General features: G+C 41.6%; 1 protein-coding gene across 1 annotated transcript in view; it reads left to right on the forward strand.

Moving 5' to 3' along the window:
- Positions 1-7,142: 7,142 nt before the first annotated feature.
- LOC109522440 (retinoic acid receptor gamma-A-like) overlaps positions 7,143-16,320 on the forward strand; it is a 34,646-nt gene continuing 25,468 nt past the window's right edge. Inside the window, exon 1 of the mRNA XM_019881012.1 lies at positions 7,143-7,337. The gene's annotated coding sequence lies outside the window, so the exon portion shown is untranslated. The remainder of the gene's footprint in view (positions 7,338-16,320) is intronic.

Raw genomic sequence — 16,320 nt, forward strand, 5'->3', positions numbered from 1 at the left:
GGGAACCAACGTTATAAGGGAGGGGGAGCACATGCGCTTGCCTGTTTGTGTTGAAAAGAAAAATGCATCCAGACAATGTTGCATGGCGAAAGATGAAGAGCGGAAGGCCGAAAACAAGATGGGGACGGAGAGGTAGTGCGGTGAAGCAGGGGGCGGGAGTTGGGAGGAGGGATGAGACGGTAATGGTAGTTGACAGTGTTGAGTTCACAACAGGTTCATGGTGACATCATGGTTGAATTTTGGGGAACATTTGTACGGGAAGAGCTATTCACTGTTCATTGGATGCACATGTACGCCCTTTTCACCCACACAGAAACAACAAATATGCTTTGGCGCTTTAATATTCATTTTCGCTTGTTTGTATTTCCATGTGCGCATATGATTTACTGTGATATTTTTTTTTTTTTGCCTCTAGTGTTCAGTGAAAGGACCCCTTTCATTTCACAACATGTGAGGTAAACTTGCTCACCCCAAAATGGCTACCCAGAGTGTCACCCGTTTCCTTTTTGCTCCCTCGTTTACCTCGTTCTCCCCCCTTCCCCCCCAGTGTCCCCCCCTCGTTTTCAGTCTATTTTTTCGCCTGCGTGTCTCGCCAACATTCGCCCGCTGGTACAGTATGTGCTTTGTGTGTAGGCATGTTTAGCCGTTCTTGAAGAAGAGAAGACATAAAGGAGCCCTGGGACCTAAGAAGTGTTTATGGCAAATGTGTGGGTGTGATTATGTTTGTGTCAGCTCTTTTGCTTGGAAGAAGTAAAAAAAAAAATAAAAAAAAGCGAGCGAATAACAGCAGAGAGATTTAATGTATTAAAGGTTCTTTGTGTCTTTTCTGTGTGCCCTTTTTAGTTTTTTTTTTTGTTTTTTTTTAATTGTAGTTAGTTTTTACTTTGTTTTGACGTTTTGATTCTTCATTTCAGTTAGATTGAATTCGTTTTTGGTAATGCCAAAGCATTTTAGCTTTTATTAGTTTTAGTATTAGTTTTTGTTTTTTTTAAAGACATGGAGTTTATTGCGTCCCCCCTCCAAAAAGAAACAGCAATACCGAAATAAATACATTTGAAATGAACCCTGAAAACTCACGTATGACATAAAGTGACAAAGGACATTTTTACTCAAATCATGGTTTGTATTAGGAACATAAGCTTTACTTTCAGTTAGTTTTTATTTCGTTAACGAAACAGTTTTTTGTTTTTTTTCAATTCTAGTCGTAGTTATTTTGTTAGTTTTCATTCACTATAATCAACTTGGTGCACATATGCCAATTTTAATGCAAGTGTAACCCCTCCTTTGTATCCCAGTCGTGTGGCTCGTATGTTTGCGCGTGTCCGAGGCGGTAAGCAGGCTTGTCATGCCTGCCTGTCATCCTGGGCATGCCTCTCAGAGCACCACACAGCTTCACATGACATCAATCTGAAAGCAGCGGGGTAGTGATCTCATTACCAGCAGCCTGTTGCTGATTAAAACCTGCCGTCTGAAGCCCGCCCCTCCACCCCTTTTCTCCTGTCTTTCTTTTTTTCTGCCTTGTCTCCACGCTCCCCTGCTTCCCTGTCCTCTGCACACCCCTCTGCCTCCTCCAACCCTTAACGCTAGCGTCGCACCATTCTGCGGTTTCTCCACTACACGTTGCCAAAAAGGGCCCCTTTTCCAGTTCTGCAGAAAGTTAAAAGCGCCCTTCTTTTTCCTCTTCTGATTTCCTACTGCATTTCTTTGTTCTCTCTACTTTGTTGTTCATCAAGCAACTTAAATGACGGGGAGACCACCATTTTTTATCAGTGCTACTGGGGGGCAATGTAAGGCCCAGGCACTTCCTAACCAGATGTATGACAATAAAATTTTTCAGTTTTAAATATGCACAAAATACTTGGATACTTGCATTTAAGATATTTCATTTTTCAAAATACATTTTTCAGTACGTGTATAAATCCTAACCCAACAACAAAATAACCACATACTGCAATTCTTTTCTCCGGTGCAAAAGGTTCTCTTGCATAAAAATGACCATTCAAGGACGGCACAAAACTGCTGAACACCAAACCAACATTAACTGCACAAACTCATTTTGTGCAATTTTTTTTCCCCACAAAAAAAAAAAAAAAATGTTCATATCATTGAGGTACATTTGTCCTGCATATCATTCCAAATCCGCAAAAATTTTTGGCCATCTAATAGTGAGTGATGCTTTTACACCCTCAAACTTAAAGCTCTGCATATTCACATTGTGCCACACGCAGATTCAGATTTCGATGGGTTTTCCCCCGCTTTTTTTTTTCAAGATTTTTTTCCTTTTTTTTTTAAATGGGATTTTAAAAATTTCTTGTATTTTAAAAAAATATATATATATACATTTTGATGGGGAGGGATTAATGAAGGGGTCATTTGCGGGCCGCCAGTTGCCCATCCCTGATCTATATGCTGCGGTCCAGGCCCTAAGAACTGAGACACTATCCTTATCAAAACCCTCTCATGCTGAGTGTTTTATATCCCAGAAGTGAGTGCACTCATGAACATGTGGCTTTGTGTCAGAACTTTTGTTTTTGTTTAACATTGAGAAATACACAAATTGCTGCTTTCACACTCGGCCAGGAGTAACACACTGCTCCGCTCTTGGCATATTTCACTGACACAGAAACACAAACAGTAGTAACCTTACACCTCACGCCCTGATGCGCTCGCTTAAAAGCGTGGTCGTGTGTATATATAAGCAATGCGTTTTCACCACAATTTAGTAAATAAATTCTCCAGATTTAAGACTCAAATGACATCTATTACGGGACTCTTTTCAAGTCGCGAGAAAGTCACTGCGCCAGTGCAAACTGTGTGCGGAGTGACAAAAACCACAGTAACACGCTCTGGCATGGCACGGACTTGGCCACAACATACACAGAGAAGGGCTCGATTGAAAACGACTTTTTTCCTATAATTTCGATGCAGCTAGAGTTTATTTTTAAAACATTGTTTTAAAAAAGAAAACTTTCTCAAGCTATCCCAAAATAGGTTGGCACTATAGCATTTTCACATAAAATAACACTAACGGGCACTCACAACTTAAATGCATACAATACAAACCATGAAAGTTTCTGTACTCTCTCTTATAGATTGTGTGCTTTCTTTTTTCCAGTGGCGGGCTTTAATGCCATCATGTAACATTGCGTTATAAAAACAATCAGTACAGTACTATGCAAAACCTCAATACCATCTCACAGCATGCATCTGTGCAATGTACATCATTTGGAGCAGCTCAGAATCAATATTTAACAGTGACATTCTGATTGTCGCCATGTCCTGCTCACTTACGGTTCACCCTGTGAGGACAAATTTGAAATCTGATTGGTCAGAGAAACAGTCGCGTTGCTAATGCAGTGAGTACAATAGTTTCAGTTACATCGGCCGACATTACTGATTTTAAAGGCCCTTGGCAGATTAGATTGATTTGGCGGCATATAGAGGCAGAAATCTGATTGGATGAAAAAGCGTCCACATGCACCTCTGGAAGCAGTATAACCTAAGAGAAAATCAGTACCTAACAAGCAAGACAGCATTATTGTTGTATTTCTGCTTAAGATGTTTCTCCTGCAATGCACAACAAATGTGGCAAAAATAAAAAAAAACACTTGTTAACAAAAAAAAAAAAAAAAAAAAATTCATGCGCACATATTGCCCAAATAGGGTTTCAAAAGACCAGTGAAAGTTTCAAAGACACTCGAGCTGGTGTGCGATTTTTATTTATTTTTTTAACAATGCAGTTTTCTGTTTGCAAAACTCTTCATTACCCCCCCCCCAAAAAAAAGAAACCTCATTTTTAACGTAAGTGCGTTTGTGTCAACTTGAAAATGAAAAAAAGGACTCAAAAATCTGTACAATTATGGATACGATACAGGTTTGTGGATGCACATAATTTTACAGTTCAATCGTTACTCTGTATTAAACATAAAATACATGTTGGAAAGGAAGAAAAACAGCGTCATCGGGTGGATCTGCCCCTGCTCCTTTGGCATTGTTGCCCCATATGTTTTGTCATGACGTAGGACAAATGTGCATTTTGTACCTCCATCCATCACGTGTTACGTTTGAGATCGTTGTTTGAGCCTGCGTTTAAACTCGGCACATATTGATTTCTCCACACATGGCTTACATTTATGTCGGCATTGAATAGGACAGGACCATATGACTGAATTCCTGATGGTTTGTTATAGTTTAGCGATGGCCAACTTTGTGTCAGTGATACAAGAGTATAAGCATTGATGGCCCCCATTCGCAAGAAAGTCCTTTTTTTTTTTTAAGCGTCTGGACACGCTGCCTTTTCATTTACATCGATTCTCCCGTCCAGAATTCTGACACACCTACTTGCACGTACTGTAAGTTCTAAATGAAGGTGGTCTTATCAAGAGACGTGATTCATGGACAATGGAGGTTGTTTGGGATCATGGACCATGGAGAGTTTCCGAGACGTGTTCATGATATTGAAATCTGTGAAAAAGATAAAGCACACTTTACTTTTAGAAAGGCCTTACACTTTGATAGAAAGCATGTTTATTTCTTTGTATCAAATAGATCCAATAAAATATATTCATTAGAACGCTTAAAAAAAACAAAGAAGCGTGCCTACAATGCCCCAAATGATTGAAATCGATTAGCTTCAGCTGTCACAAACAAATATGCCCCCGACCCCACGCAAACTACATTGAATTCAATTGATTTAGTCATTAGAAAATGCTTTGCTTTTGCCCCCAAGCACAGATCCCATTCAAGTATAAAAGCACTTCAATTTGTCAAAGGCATACAAAGGTATAATGATGTCTAAAAGGAAGCTTGAATTTCAAGGATGGAACAGGTGCTTGTGCAATGTGTCAGAAGGCAGCATGCGCTTTTCTGGGCCCAAATTGATGTCCACGCGCCACCGCTGAGCTGAAACGCAAATGGAGACACGCGGCCCTCCGTGACAAACAAAACACTCCGCGTATCACGGACACGTACGGGGGACTCGAGGTGGGGCCATCGCAACCTCCGCTTAATCTCTCCGCACTCTGGGAAGAAGTGGCCTCCACGCTCACGTCAGTAGATGTGCTCGGAGGAGCATCGAACACACACGGATAAAGTTAAGTCACTGAGTCTTATTGCAATAAACACTCGATGCCAGCGACATTGCGTTTCAAGTGTTTTTGTATGGAATGATTTTACTTAGGACAAACATTGTAAAACAATATATTCTCTTTAATTGACAGATATTGGGATAACATCTTTCTAAAGCCTATAAGGTAGATTAAAGAACGTACAGTACATGCCCCGCCCCCCTGTTGCATGTCATCGGTTTTTATGGGCCGGCAGCGGTTGGGAAGTCGCCAAGATGTGAGCGTTTAGTCAGACAGGAGCTGACACTTTTGTCCGTGACAAGAAGAAGCAGGTAGCTGGACCCCGAGGGGCCGACTGGTCAGGTTTGATCTCATCATGGGGGCTACATTTACTGATTCCGTACCAGGCAGTAACTGGTTTGATCATTAAGATACGCTTGGCAATATGGGGAAAGAGCTCATGGTAGTTTGCCTTTTGCAGGCGAATATATTTAGAGCAAGACTGTGTATAATCACAATGTGTTTTTATACTGTCAATTTGCAATGTATTGAATATTTTGCATAGAATTCCAATTTGTGCCCACGCGCGCATCCGTTACCCAATTTTCTTATGCTCTTTGTCATATGAAAGCCTCGCCGGATTGGCGTTCGTATGAATATTTTATGCAAATGTGGTTGGTACAAAGCAGGGTTGCCACAAGGGTTGGAAATTCATGAAAATGGTGTTGGGTTTTCAGGATTTGAAAGTGTGAGGAATTTTGCCTGAAAGTGTGAGGAATTAGAACAAAATGACTTCCCAACAAATAGCCACTTGATGATGTTCAGTCCTTCATGTAGGAGGTAACCAACCTAGTGAGAAAAATTCTTTGAGGTTCCGTTTTTAGTTGTATTAGCTTGCGAGACCATCCTCCGAGCACACATTTCCCACTGTAGAGCCCAACCTCTCTCATTCTTTGTTTTGAAGGGGCGTAAAGACTGACAAGATGAGAGCTGATCGCCCGTACGTACAGTAGTTCAAAGAAATCAAGCGCCCACACATTCGAACCTATGAATCATGCAGATTTTCTTTTTTTTTTTGATGTACGATATTACACTACGACCCAACATTACGAGCTTCAGCTGGGAATAAATTTAATGACCGTGGATGCCCCACAAATCAGAGGTACCGCACTCGAATCTCATCTCTGGCCTTTCTTTCTGGAATGTGCTCGTTCTTCCTTTGCGTTCTCCGTGTATTCCGGGTTCCTCCCACATTCTTACTATACGTACACTCTACTCTATGTACACCAAATATCAACACAATTGAATCTCCTAAAATGAAGGAAGTCATTGTGAGGAGGCATCAAATAGTGTATGTAAATTACCACAGCTGGAAAAACATAAAGACAGAACGTTTGCTTGAATTTGTAAAATGGGAGTGAAGCTTCAACAAACTCCCATCTTATTATCTGAAGCTCTCACGACTTTTATGTCGAGGCACGATGGCTCTTTCCCACACAGGCATATTTATCTGAGAGGTTTTTTTTTTTTCATCTCAATCATGCCCCTTGTGTCTCATGAATGATTCTAGGCCCCCTTGGGCTTCCACATTTGCTGGCCAGCGGGTTTAAGTCAAGGCATCGTCAACACAGTGTACTGTAGTAGTCCATGGGCTGATACTGATACCCCCAAAGGTGTGCGGCCCTGTTTGGCAAGTGTGTTTGTGTGTGCATGTTCGTAAATGACTGTTTGATTTGTGCGACCGTGTCAGCTGCTGCGAACTATATTTGGACAGCCCCCCTCAAGAGCTAGAGTCAAAATTCAATATAAGAGTGTTTGCTGATGATGCGGCATATAGGTAAAAAGTCAAACGTGCTATGAGACAAAGGCTCCCAAAAAAAACAAAAAAAAATGTGAAGGGAGTGGGCAGCGCAGTGAAACCTAAGCCTTGCGGACCCCGTTCTCCCTTCCTTCGGGCATTCTGTGGCTGGCAAAAAAATGCACTGTATATTTGAGGTTTTGGATCACGTGACCAGAGGCAGGGTTTGTGAATCAAAGCGCAGTATGACTTCAAGAGAGAGAGAGAGGGAGAGAGAGCTCGAGACGGGGAAAAAAGGAGAGGGAGGCGGAATGCAACAGGCTAAAGTCAGTCGTCGCCTTGAGTGAAACTTCACAACTTTTGAATTCAAGCTCCGCTCGTTCCTTCTCTGACTTACACCCTTGTAAAAGAAAAAAAAGAAAAAAAAAACAAAACCAGCAGGCAGACTGCGCTGGACTCCCATCAGACATCTGGTAAGTTTGACTTGTCGTCTTGTTTTTCGCTTGATCCGAATTTTCCTTTCAAACTTGAATGTGGATCAGCGGTGTGTAAGAAAAGACGGGCATGTCAGAGCATGAGTGAGATGTCCCGCTTTCTTTCTCTTTCTCTCTCTCTCCCTCTCTGTTTGGGTGTTGTTTGGGACAGGACGAGCTCCGAGGTTGGGTTTCTTGAGGACCGCTTTAATTGAGACCAGGGCAAAAAAAAAAACATTGAAGGAGGGGAAGGAAAACTGCACGGCACTTGAGGGCCGCTCCATGTGAGCGGATGAAGTCTTACATGGGTGTTAGCGCGTCCCGCTTTGCGCCAGTGATGGATGCGCATGCCTGACCTCTGTGATTCACGGATGCTGAAAGATCAAGCCTGTACTGAAATGGATGATGTTGTTTGACCGACTTTTAGAGAATGACAACACAGGTTTGGGTGAGCTCAGCCTCAAGTCGAGTACTTCAGGTGAGATTGTGCAGCGGCAGGCTATGTGCCGTCAGACTGCCCGAATAACATGATGGTTCGCCCGACTACCATAACAACGGCCAAGTCGATCTCCTATAACTGTACACGTTTGGTCTCTCATTGCCTCCTGAAGGTGAAGCAAACTGGTTTCCGTCCACGCAGTTGCATAAGTCCAAATAGTCTGCTCTCGATATCACGAGGACGTGTCCAATCGCTTTGCGTCGTGTTGCTTTCTGTTAAGAAGTCCCTCATGTTGCCTGTATCTCTAAATACTGCATGATCGATGAGTAAGAGTAAGTTGCCACTTCATCCAAGCTAGCCAGGTCACCCCCACTGACATTATACTCTTCCGTCGTGCCTTTTTTTATTATTAGCGTCATATCGTTTCATCACCATGTCAATGTTCATCATGTCGATAGCAGGGACAGCAAAAGTTACGACAAAACACTCGGGTCTCGCTAATGACTGACTCAAAAGAGGAGTTAAAAGTTTGAGGTAGGGAAACGTCGAGCATATACTGTATCATAATTCAGTCCCCAACTTGTGGTGGGAGGGCGCAGGGGGCAAAAACTAATGAAACAAAGTAAAAAGTTTGAGTGTGACCATTTGGAGTTGCGTCGTTCTTTAGTACAAAAATAACTGGCCTATAACTAAAGAGCACAACATTACCTGGTTACCTTCAACTTGCCTCGCAGACATCCTCTCACTCTCCTCACAAAGAAAGGACCATTTCATTGGCTGAGACGTGTCACATGGGCACAGACTCGCGCTCATACGTTTGCTGGCGTGTCTGTTGGGATCCCCACAAAAGTCCGCCTCTTGAGAGCCCCATTGCTAGTCAGTTTTCATTTGCTGTTGATTTTCCGTATCGGTAGACATCTGCCATTGTCGACTGAACCATAAAGTGATCCCCTTTTAAGCTGTAGAAAGTCAAGTTGGATGCATCTGTTGTTGGTTAAACCCTGTAGCATGGAAACTCCTCAGACTGTTTTATTGGTGTCTGATCAAATCACTTTGGCTGTGTTGGATGTCATTATTTAACCCCGCGGCAATCGTCGTCGTCTACAATTTTCAACAGTGACCCCCTTAAGCCACGACGACTTTCGGACTCGTCCGTCTCAATCCAAAACGTCCAACGTTTGGTCAGCAGTTGTCTTCTTGTTTATTATTCTCCCGATAAGCAGAAACAACCCACCAAATGTTTTCTTGTTCTGCACAGTATGACATATTGTCCATGGAATTATTTTTTGAGAGATATTGTGAGAGTCATGCATGCATAATTGGCTTCAGAGATTTGGAAGTCACTTGAATTGCTGTTTTTTTTTTTGTTTTTATTTTTTTGTGCGTGCCAGTGCATTGAAAGCAGCTCACAATGTGTGTTCAATTGTGGCCTGAGGATGTTCTCTGCTCAGCACTGGCTACAAGTCCTATAAAACACACTTCTAATCTTCTATCTAGAGCCACAGACTGCGTGTGAGCGTGTGTGTGTGTGGGGGGGCCGGGGGGGTTTAGACTCACTTTTCACTTAAATACTAAATGAAAAGCTGCCTACCAAATGCCTCAATTAGGCCTGACCCATGGCCAGACTACGAGGCCTGGAGCTACAGAAGCTGACCCCGGCGTCGACCTCGAGACCTCGAGCAGCCCACAGGCTTGACTCCACATAATGACAACATTGTGTGTTTTATAAAACATCACGGTCATCCACATCATCCCCATTTACACTGTGTAATTCCAAGATCCAAGTAGTCCTGTTTTTGCCATGAGTGCTTGATTTATGTCGCATTCAGTGTTTAAAAAAAAACAAAAAAAAAACACGGAGCTCATTTATCAAAGTCCTTCCCAGGGTAATGAAGTGTAGCAGCAGCCTATTTCTAGTCAATTTGACATGCCAAATATTTGAAATGATCAATTATCACATTGAAACATTCCTCATCTTTACACTGGACGTGTACAGTGTAGGAAAAAAATTGCAATGTTTGGAGCTGAAATTCTTAGGTATGTATGTAGGGCGAAAACAAAAATAAAAAATTTACAAAATTAAAAATTGCAAACAGGTGAACCCGCAAAATTCTGACAACACTGCCTTAAAAAATAAATAAATAAATAAACAAATAAATAAATAAATAAAATTTAAAAACGAGTCGAAAGGACCCACCAAAACAGCATGACGGGCATTTTGGAAGCATCCTACGTGGGCCTTGTCGGAACACAGGTCAGCAAGAAAGCCGACTGCTACAGCAAAGTGGAGACTGTGGAGTATAACGAGGCAGTTTCCAAAACCAAGGCCCAGCAACGGCGCACAAACCTCACTCTGTTTTTGTCCTTTCAAGCCACGTCGTGCCAATTCTTGCATTGGAAATGCCAAATCTGCTCGACCACTGAGCAACCAGCAGCGGTTTTAGGCATCCAGATGCTAACATGCTACAGGCTCTGTCGTGCTTGCTTTTGTCAATGGAAAAGTGTCAATTGTGATGACAGCCACAGTGAGCTGAGTGGTTCGTGGGAAAGGGGCTTTTGTCTCTTTTGTGGTATTGTGGGATGTTGGCTAAACCTCCCACCCATTTTGCCCGTATCTTAAAAGATGGCAGATTTGATTGTGGTTGAGGTTGCTGTGTTTACTCATTTTTTTCTCCTTTGTTTAAATGTTATTTCATAATTTTTTTTTTTCTTTGATTGGCTTTTTGCGGTTCTCTCTGAGGGTAAGGCGCCATTTGTTTTTAAGTGTGCTTTTAAAAATGTGGCCCTGGACTAAGTGAGTGCTGTCTTACATGTAGCTTTTATAAGATAAGATAAGATAAGATAAGAAAACCTTTATTAGTCTCGCAATGGAGAAATTCCCAATGCGCAGCAGCAAAGTTATGAAAGGAAGACGTAGAACAACAATCCAAGAGAAATTAAATATCATGTATGTTCCAAATGCATGGCTGTTAGCGTAGCATCTTCAATCATGGAACAGATTTGAGAAAACTTTGTTTTTACCATTTCTTGTCCGCTTTATTGCCTGACAGGTGTACCATGTGACCGACAGACACAAAATAAAACATGAAATGCCGAAAAAGTGCACGTTTTGGCAGTATAATCCCATAGCTATTGATGTAAGAACTTAGTCTTCAGTGATTTTTGTTCAACCATAGAAGATGGCTCGACATTTTAATTCAAAGACACTTTCATGAGCTTTTTTCGTTGTCATCATTTTGTTTGTCCAAGCAAATGTAGCTTGACTTGTACCAGGCATTTAAAATGAACCCTAAGATGGAGAAGCAGGCGTGGTCTCATAATTTCTTCCATGAATACAAGTCAGTCTTTTTAAAAATGGGATGTTGCTGCTGTTGCACGAATTGATTTCAAAGTTAAAAAATAGTCCACAGTTGACAAGCAAAACCCAAAAGGACCAAAGTGAGATACGGGAAGCAACTCATCCAATGAGATTAAACATGGCGTTCTTTGCCTTAAACTTTGGATAATAACCACAATTTAAAGGTTGAGAAACAACAATATTGAGGTTTCGAGTTCAGTGCGTTTCCTATAAGATCCCAGTTCCAAAAGTCTCTCACACTTTGGGATGTAGACACTTTGGCACATCACCATGTAATCCATAAGATACACTAACATTGACTATTAATCAACCACATGATCAAACGACATAAAGGCCACCATTGTGCAGAGAAGAAGCAGAGAATTTGTCCCCATCAGCTCAACTTTATAACCACCGGAGGCCATCCGAGCATTGCCGAGCGTCACGTCTGCGTTCCGCCAAACCCATTTCTCACCACTTCAATCAAAGTCACATGAAATTGGTTTATTGTCATTGTTTGACGTCGTGTTCTACGATGTGTCCTAAACGAAAAAAAAAAAAAAAAAGATGTAAAGGTAGTTGTATGGATGAGTGTGTCAAAGATGCAGAACTGCTCAAGTACAAACTCTACAGCAGTGGTTTTTAACCTTCTTAGAGGTACCGAACCCAACCAGTTAATATGCACATTCACGGAACTCTTCAATGGTGAAAAATAAATATTTTTTTCCACAATTTCTTTCACAAATTCCAAGATATTTAAAAAATACGCATTTATTAAAAACACGAAAAAAGGTCATACAATTTCAAGGAATAAGTATACTTTTTTTTTTAAAAATTGAACGACGTACTATCACGACAGTCACACGTTGACAACGAAGCGAACTAAATTTCCCACAGCACTGATTGGACAAGCAATGTCACATGATTATCTGCAGCCAGTGATGGCCAAGTGGGCGTGTCATAACTGATTGAAATGTTAAGTTGGGTGTGTCTTACCCTGAATATGAAATCTATTCACGGCACGTAATTTGTCTATATTTAAAATTGTATTTTTGTCAGAGAACTGGTGAGGAAGTGCGTGGTATTATGTGAAAGCCTTGATGAAAAGGTGGTGGTTAAGATTTTTTTTTTTTTTTTTTTTTTTTAATGTCCAGTGATTTAATGTTTATTTCAGGGCAGCCGCACTGAAGCTTCCACCAATGGTGTCTGCGTCATAAAACTATTCTTAGAGCTCAGACAGTATTTATTAGGGATAGTACGTTTTAAAGCAGAAATTTGTCGCGTTTTTAAGTGTATTTATGTCACCTTTAATGTCATGGCGTTCCCCTTAATTGCTTGCAGTGGTCGGAAACTTGCTTTTCCCACAAAGTGGTTGAGATACATTCTTCTGCTTTTCGTGGCGCAGTTTGTAGGGCGACGCAGTAATCATTGGCGGAAATCAAATATTAAATGTCATGAACATTGGGCTGTGGCGTGGTGTAAATGACAAAAAGACAGTTTGAGGAAAAAAACGTGCGTTTGTGTACTCTTTCCTTTCCATACTTGTTGTCACACAAAAGTCACAATTGTGTTTGTCTAGTTCCACTGCGGTCGGAACCAAAATGGCGGGTGCCGCGAAATGGTTCATAAGTTATTTTGGTGCAATTCAAGAATACTGACCATGGAAACAGTAAATACTGTGTGCTAAACAGAACACAAGTGCCCGACATTATTTTGGTTCCAGAGTGTGAACACCTTACATTTTGTTTTTTGTGAGCAGTCTTTGTACAAACTTGCAGCACACTAACATGATCAAACAATGTTTATTACAAGACGTGATGTTGTAACACAGATGCGATGAGTTTGTGTGTAGTACGTTCATGAACTGGCATCGGCTTTTTCTTCTTTTTTTTTTTCTTTCGGAGCGTGTGTTGAAATGTTTATCACCGCGCGTATCCATCAAAGCAAGTCAAATACACGTTTTGAGGTCGGCGGGGAAAAACTTTTTTTTTTAAAGGTACTCCATCTTTTAACTAAGATAAACAAAGCTGAAAACTGTGCCAATCGTCCTAAATGTCCGCTAATGAGCCCTGACATGGAAGTTGAAGGGTTGGCAGCGAAAGCGTTCACTCGCCCTGTCTGCGTGTCTAAGTGGCCAAGGTACTAAACTCGAAATTGCCATGAGAGCCCGCTTTGGTCAGAAGCTTGTGCCAGACAAATGAAAAGTAGCATACTTAAATGTGTTTTTCACTCATTTTGGCCAGAAATGTGCCTTGATGTTGTGATGCAGACTCAATTTTTTTTCTGCTGTTTGGGGATTCTTGTGTGGAAGTGGACGTTAATGAAATCAACATGAAACGGTGGTCGGGACACGTTACCGGTGTGACTCTCAGTAATGACTCTGTGTGTGTGTGTGTGTGTGTGTGTGTGTGTGTGTGTGTGTGTGTGTGTGTGTGTGTGTGTGTGTGTGTGGGTGTGTGTGTGTGTGTGTGTGTGTGTGTGTGTGTGTGTGTGTGTTTCATAACTGTAACCACAAGCTGATTTGGAAAAACTATAAAAATCCAGTCCCATTTACAAAGGATAACTAGATCCAGATGACTCGCCTCACCAACAGCGGAACATGTGATTGAAAAAGTTTATGTCATTTCAACTGTTTAGATGTGGAAATCGAGTGAAAATAAGCAGAACTGATGGTAACTTATGTAGCAACTTGTTGGAAAAGACAATCCGATGGAAAGCCCCATTCATCGTTTTTACACGAAACCTGTTTTTAATCCCCATTGTCTGGGGAAAGGGAAAAAAAAAAAGGCAGCGCCAGTTTGTGCGCATATGTGTGCGTGTGTGTCAGCGGGACCGGGACCAGGTGACCCAGTCTGACCTGACCCAGCCTGCGCTCATAAAAGCAGCATTGAGGCCCGGAGGCCCGGAGACACAGCGCCACTTTTGTTGCCCTACCCAAGGTGTATTCCCCCCTGAGGCAAAGTGTGGAGGCGGAGGAGTGGTGGTGGGGGGGTTACTCATTAGAGCGAAAGAAACCATGCCTTGGCTCGACCGTACATTATTTCATCGTTTATTAGCCGAACTAAAAGTGTTTCTTTCTTTTTTTATGTTTGCTTTCGGTAACGACTCTGTCTGCTTTCTTGTTGCCCCCATGCTGTTTCACCACAGTGACTTCTTTCTCCTATTAATCCACTTTCCAGTGCGCCTCTAATTAATAGCACTCCACTCTTACACATGGCCAGCCAGATGCTTGGAACTCCTTCCTCTGTGTTCCTCATGCTCTCGTTTGCCATCTTTTTTTTTTCAGCTTTCAACACTTGATTTCTTTTTTTTTTTCTTCCCCCTTCATGGCAAACCTTTTGACACATCTGGCTTTCATACTTGACTTTTTAGTCTTTTTGGGTTTGATTCTGTAAAAGAGTAAACCTGAGTGACCCAAAGGCTACATCTGTGGAGAGAGTCTCTGTCCTGTATTTACTGGTTCGTTCTTCAAGGTCAATTCCAGCTCTTGGTGACGCTTCAGCTTGTGTGAACCAGCTGAATTTTCCACTTGATTATTTGCCCCCCCCAACATGATTAACCCTCTCAGGTTCGTCTACACCGCGATGCCTGGAAAGTTTTGACACTTTGATCAAGATTTGTGTGTGTCACTTGAATTGAAACTCCATTTTACTCGCTTCTTTTGGCTTTACTCTACATGATCATATTTTCAAACCAGTGTGTAATATTTAAAAAAAAAAAAAATGGCATGGGTTGTGCTGACCAAAGAAACCATGTCATTAATTATTGTATTCATCCAACTTTAAGGGGGGGAAAAAACAGTCCTTTACCCCAAAGGGTTAAATGTGCAGAACATCTGTGTACGTTCACTTCTGCAGGCGACATGTCTGTGCTTGCATGTGCCGGTGTTTCTCTCATACGCAGGCATGTGTATGTTAATGTTTGGTAATTATGGCATTTTGCACATGTGCATGTGTATAATCTTTTTTTTTTTTTTTTTTTTTGAAATAACTGTCCATTTTGTCCAACCGGTGTTTGACATTCTTTGATCGTCAAACAGTCAAGTTCTTTATGGAAATAGTTGCAGGGACTCTCCCCAACTGGCCCTTGCGGTGAAGAAAAACCGCAGCAGAGCCGAGCAGTTACAGAAATATGTCAATATGGGAAATATGACTTTAAAAACAACATTGACTGCTCTGACTGTGTGTGAGAGAGTGGGGGAAGAAATAGCAAAAGAATGTTACTGTAATGACAACTGATTTGTCATTCTAATGTTACCCAATGCACTGTATTATTAATGCTCATGAAATATGATCTATTTCCCCGGCTGCTTTTGGTGTATCTGCGAGTTATGCTTTACTGGTTAAAAAATATTTAAGCAACACTATTAAATATGAGCAGGTCTTACTTATTACTGAGGTTATGTCGCAGAGAGGATGAGAATGGCATTTAACACCAAAGCAGAACAAACTGGTTCTGACGGTTGTGACGCTTCTGACTGGTTCAAAAAAGAAAGAAAAAAAAAAAAGAAAAAGAATCAGTGAGATACTGTTCCACTCCAGTGCTGTAGGTGGCAGTAATTTTATATTAGAGAGAGAGAGAGAGAGAGAGAGAGAGAGAGAGAGAGAGAGAGAGAGAGAGAGAGAGAGTTTGAACCTCTAATTTAGGCATAGAAAAAGCTATTTAGGAGGGTCAGTTCTATTCTTTTTGGGGGGGGGGGGTACTTTTGCATAAACTGGATGAATTCTAAAAGAAACTTTCCAAACTGACGTCCTGTGGATTATTCAGAGTCGTCAAAGTATTGGTTTTGGACAGCAATGATGCCGTTATGCTTTTAAAAATGTGAAGCGCAAAATTGAAATATTCTTACAATGAGGCTGCATGAAACATCTAGCTACATTCATAGGTGCGTGCGTGCGTGTGTGTGTGTGCGTGCTTTCTTGCACATGTGCAAAAGTTGACTTTTTAAGCAGGTATGATTGGACCCGCTGCAGTCATTATCGAAGTGACAAACAGCTGTGTGTGACCTCGCGTATCTGTGATAACAATGACAGCCGAGCAGGGATTTGCCTATCCTGTACTTCCACCACTCAGGCTGTTTTTGCCTCTTTTTTTTCCTGCTGATTCAGTATATTCTCTTTGTACTTTAGTGGAGGACATTTGTATATTCAGATCTCCTTCCCTCAGCCTGTGTGTGTGTGTGTGTGTGTGTGTGTGTGTGCGTGTGT

The sequence above is a fragment of the Hippocampus comes genome, unplaced genomic scaffold (genome assembly GCF_001891065.2).
Source record: "Hippocampus comes isolate QL1 unplaced genomic scaffold, H_comes_QL1_v1.1 scaffold68, whole genome shotgun sequence".
NCBI lineage: Eukaryota > Metazoa > Chordata > Actinopteri > Syngnathiformes > Syngnathidae > Hippocampus > Hippocampus comes.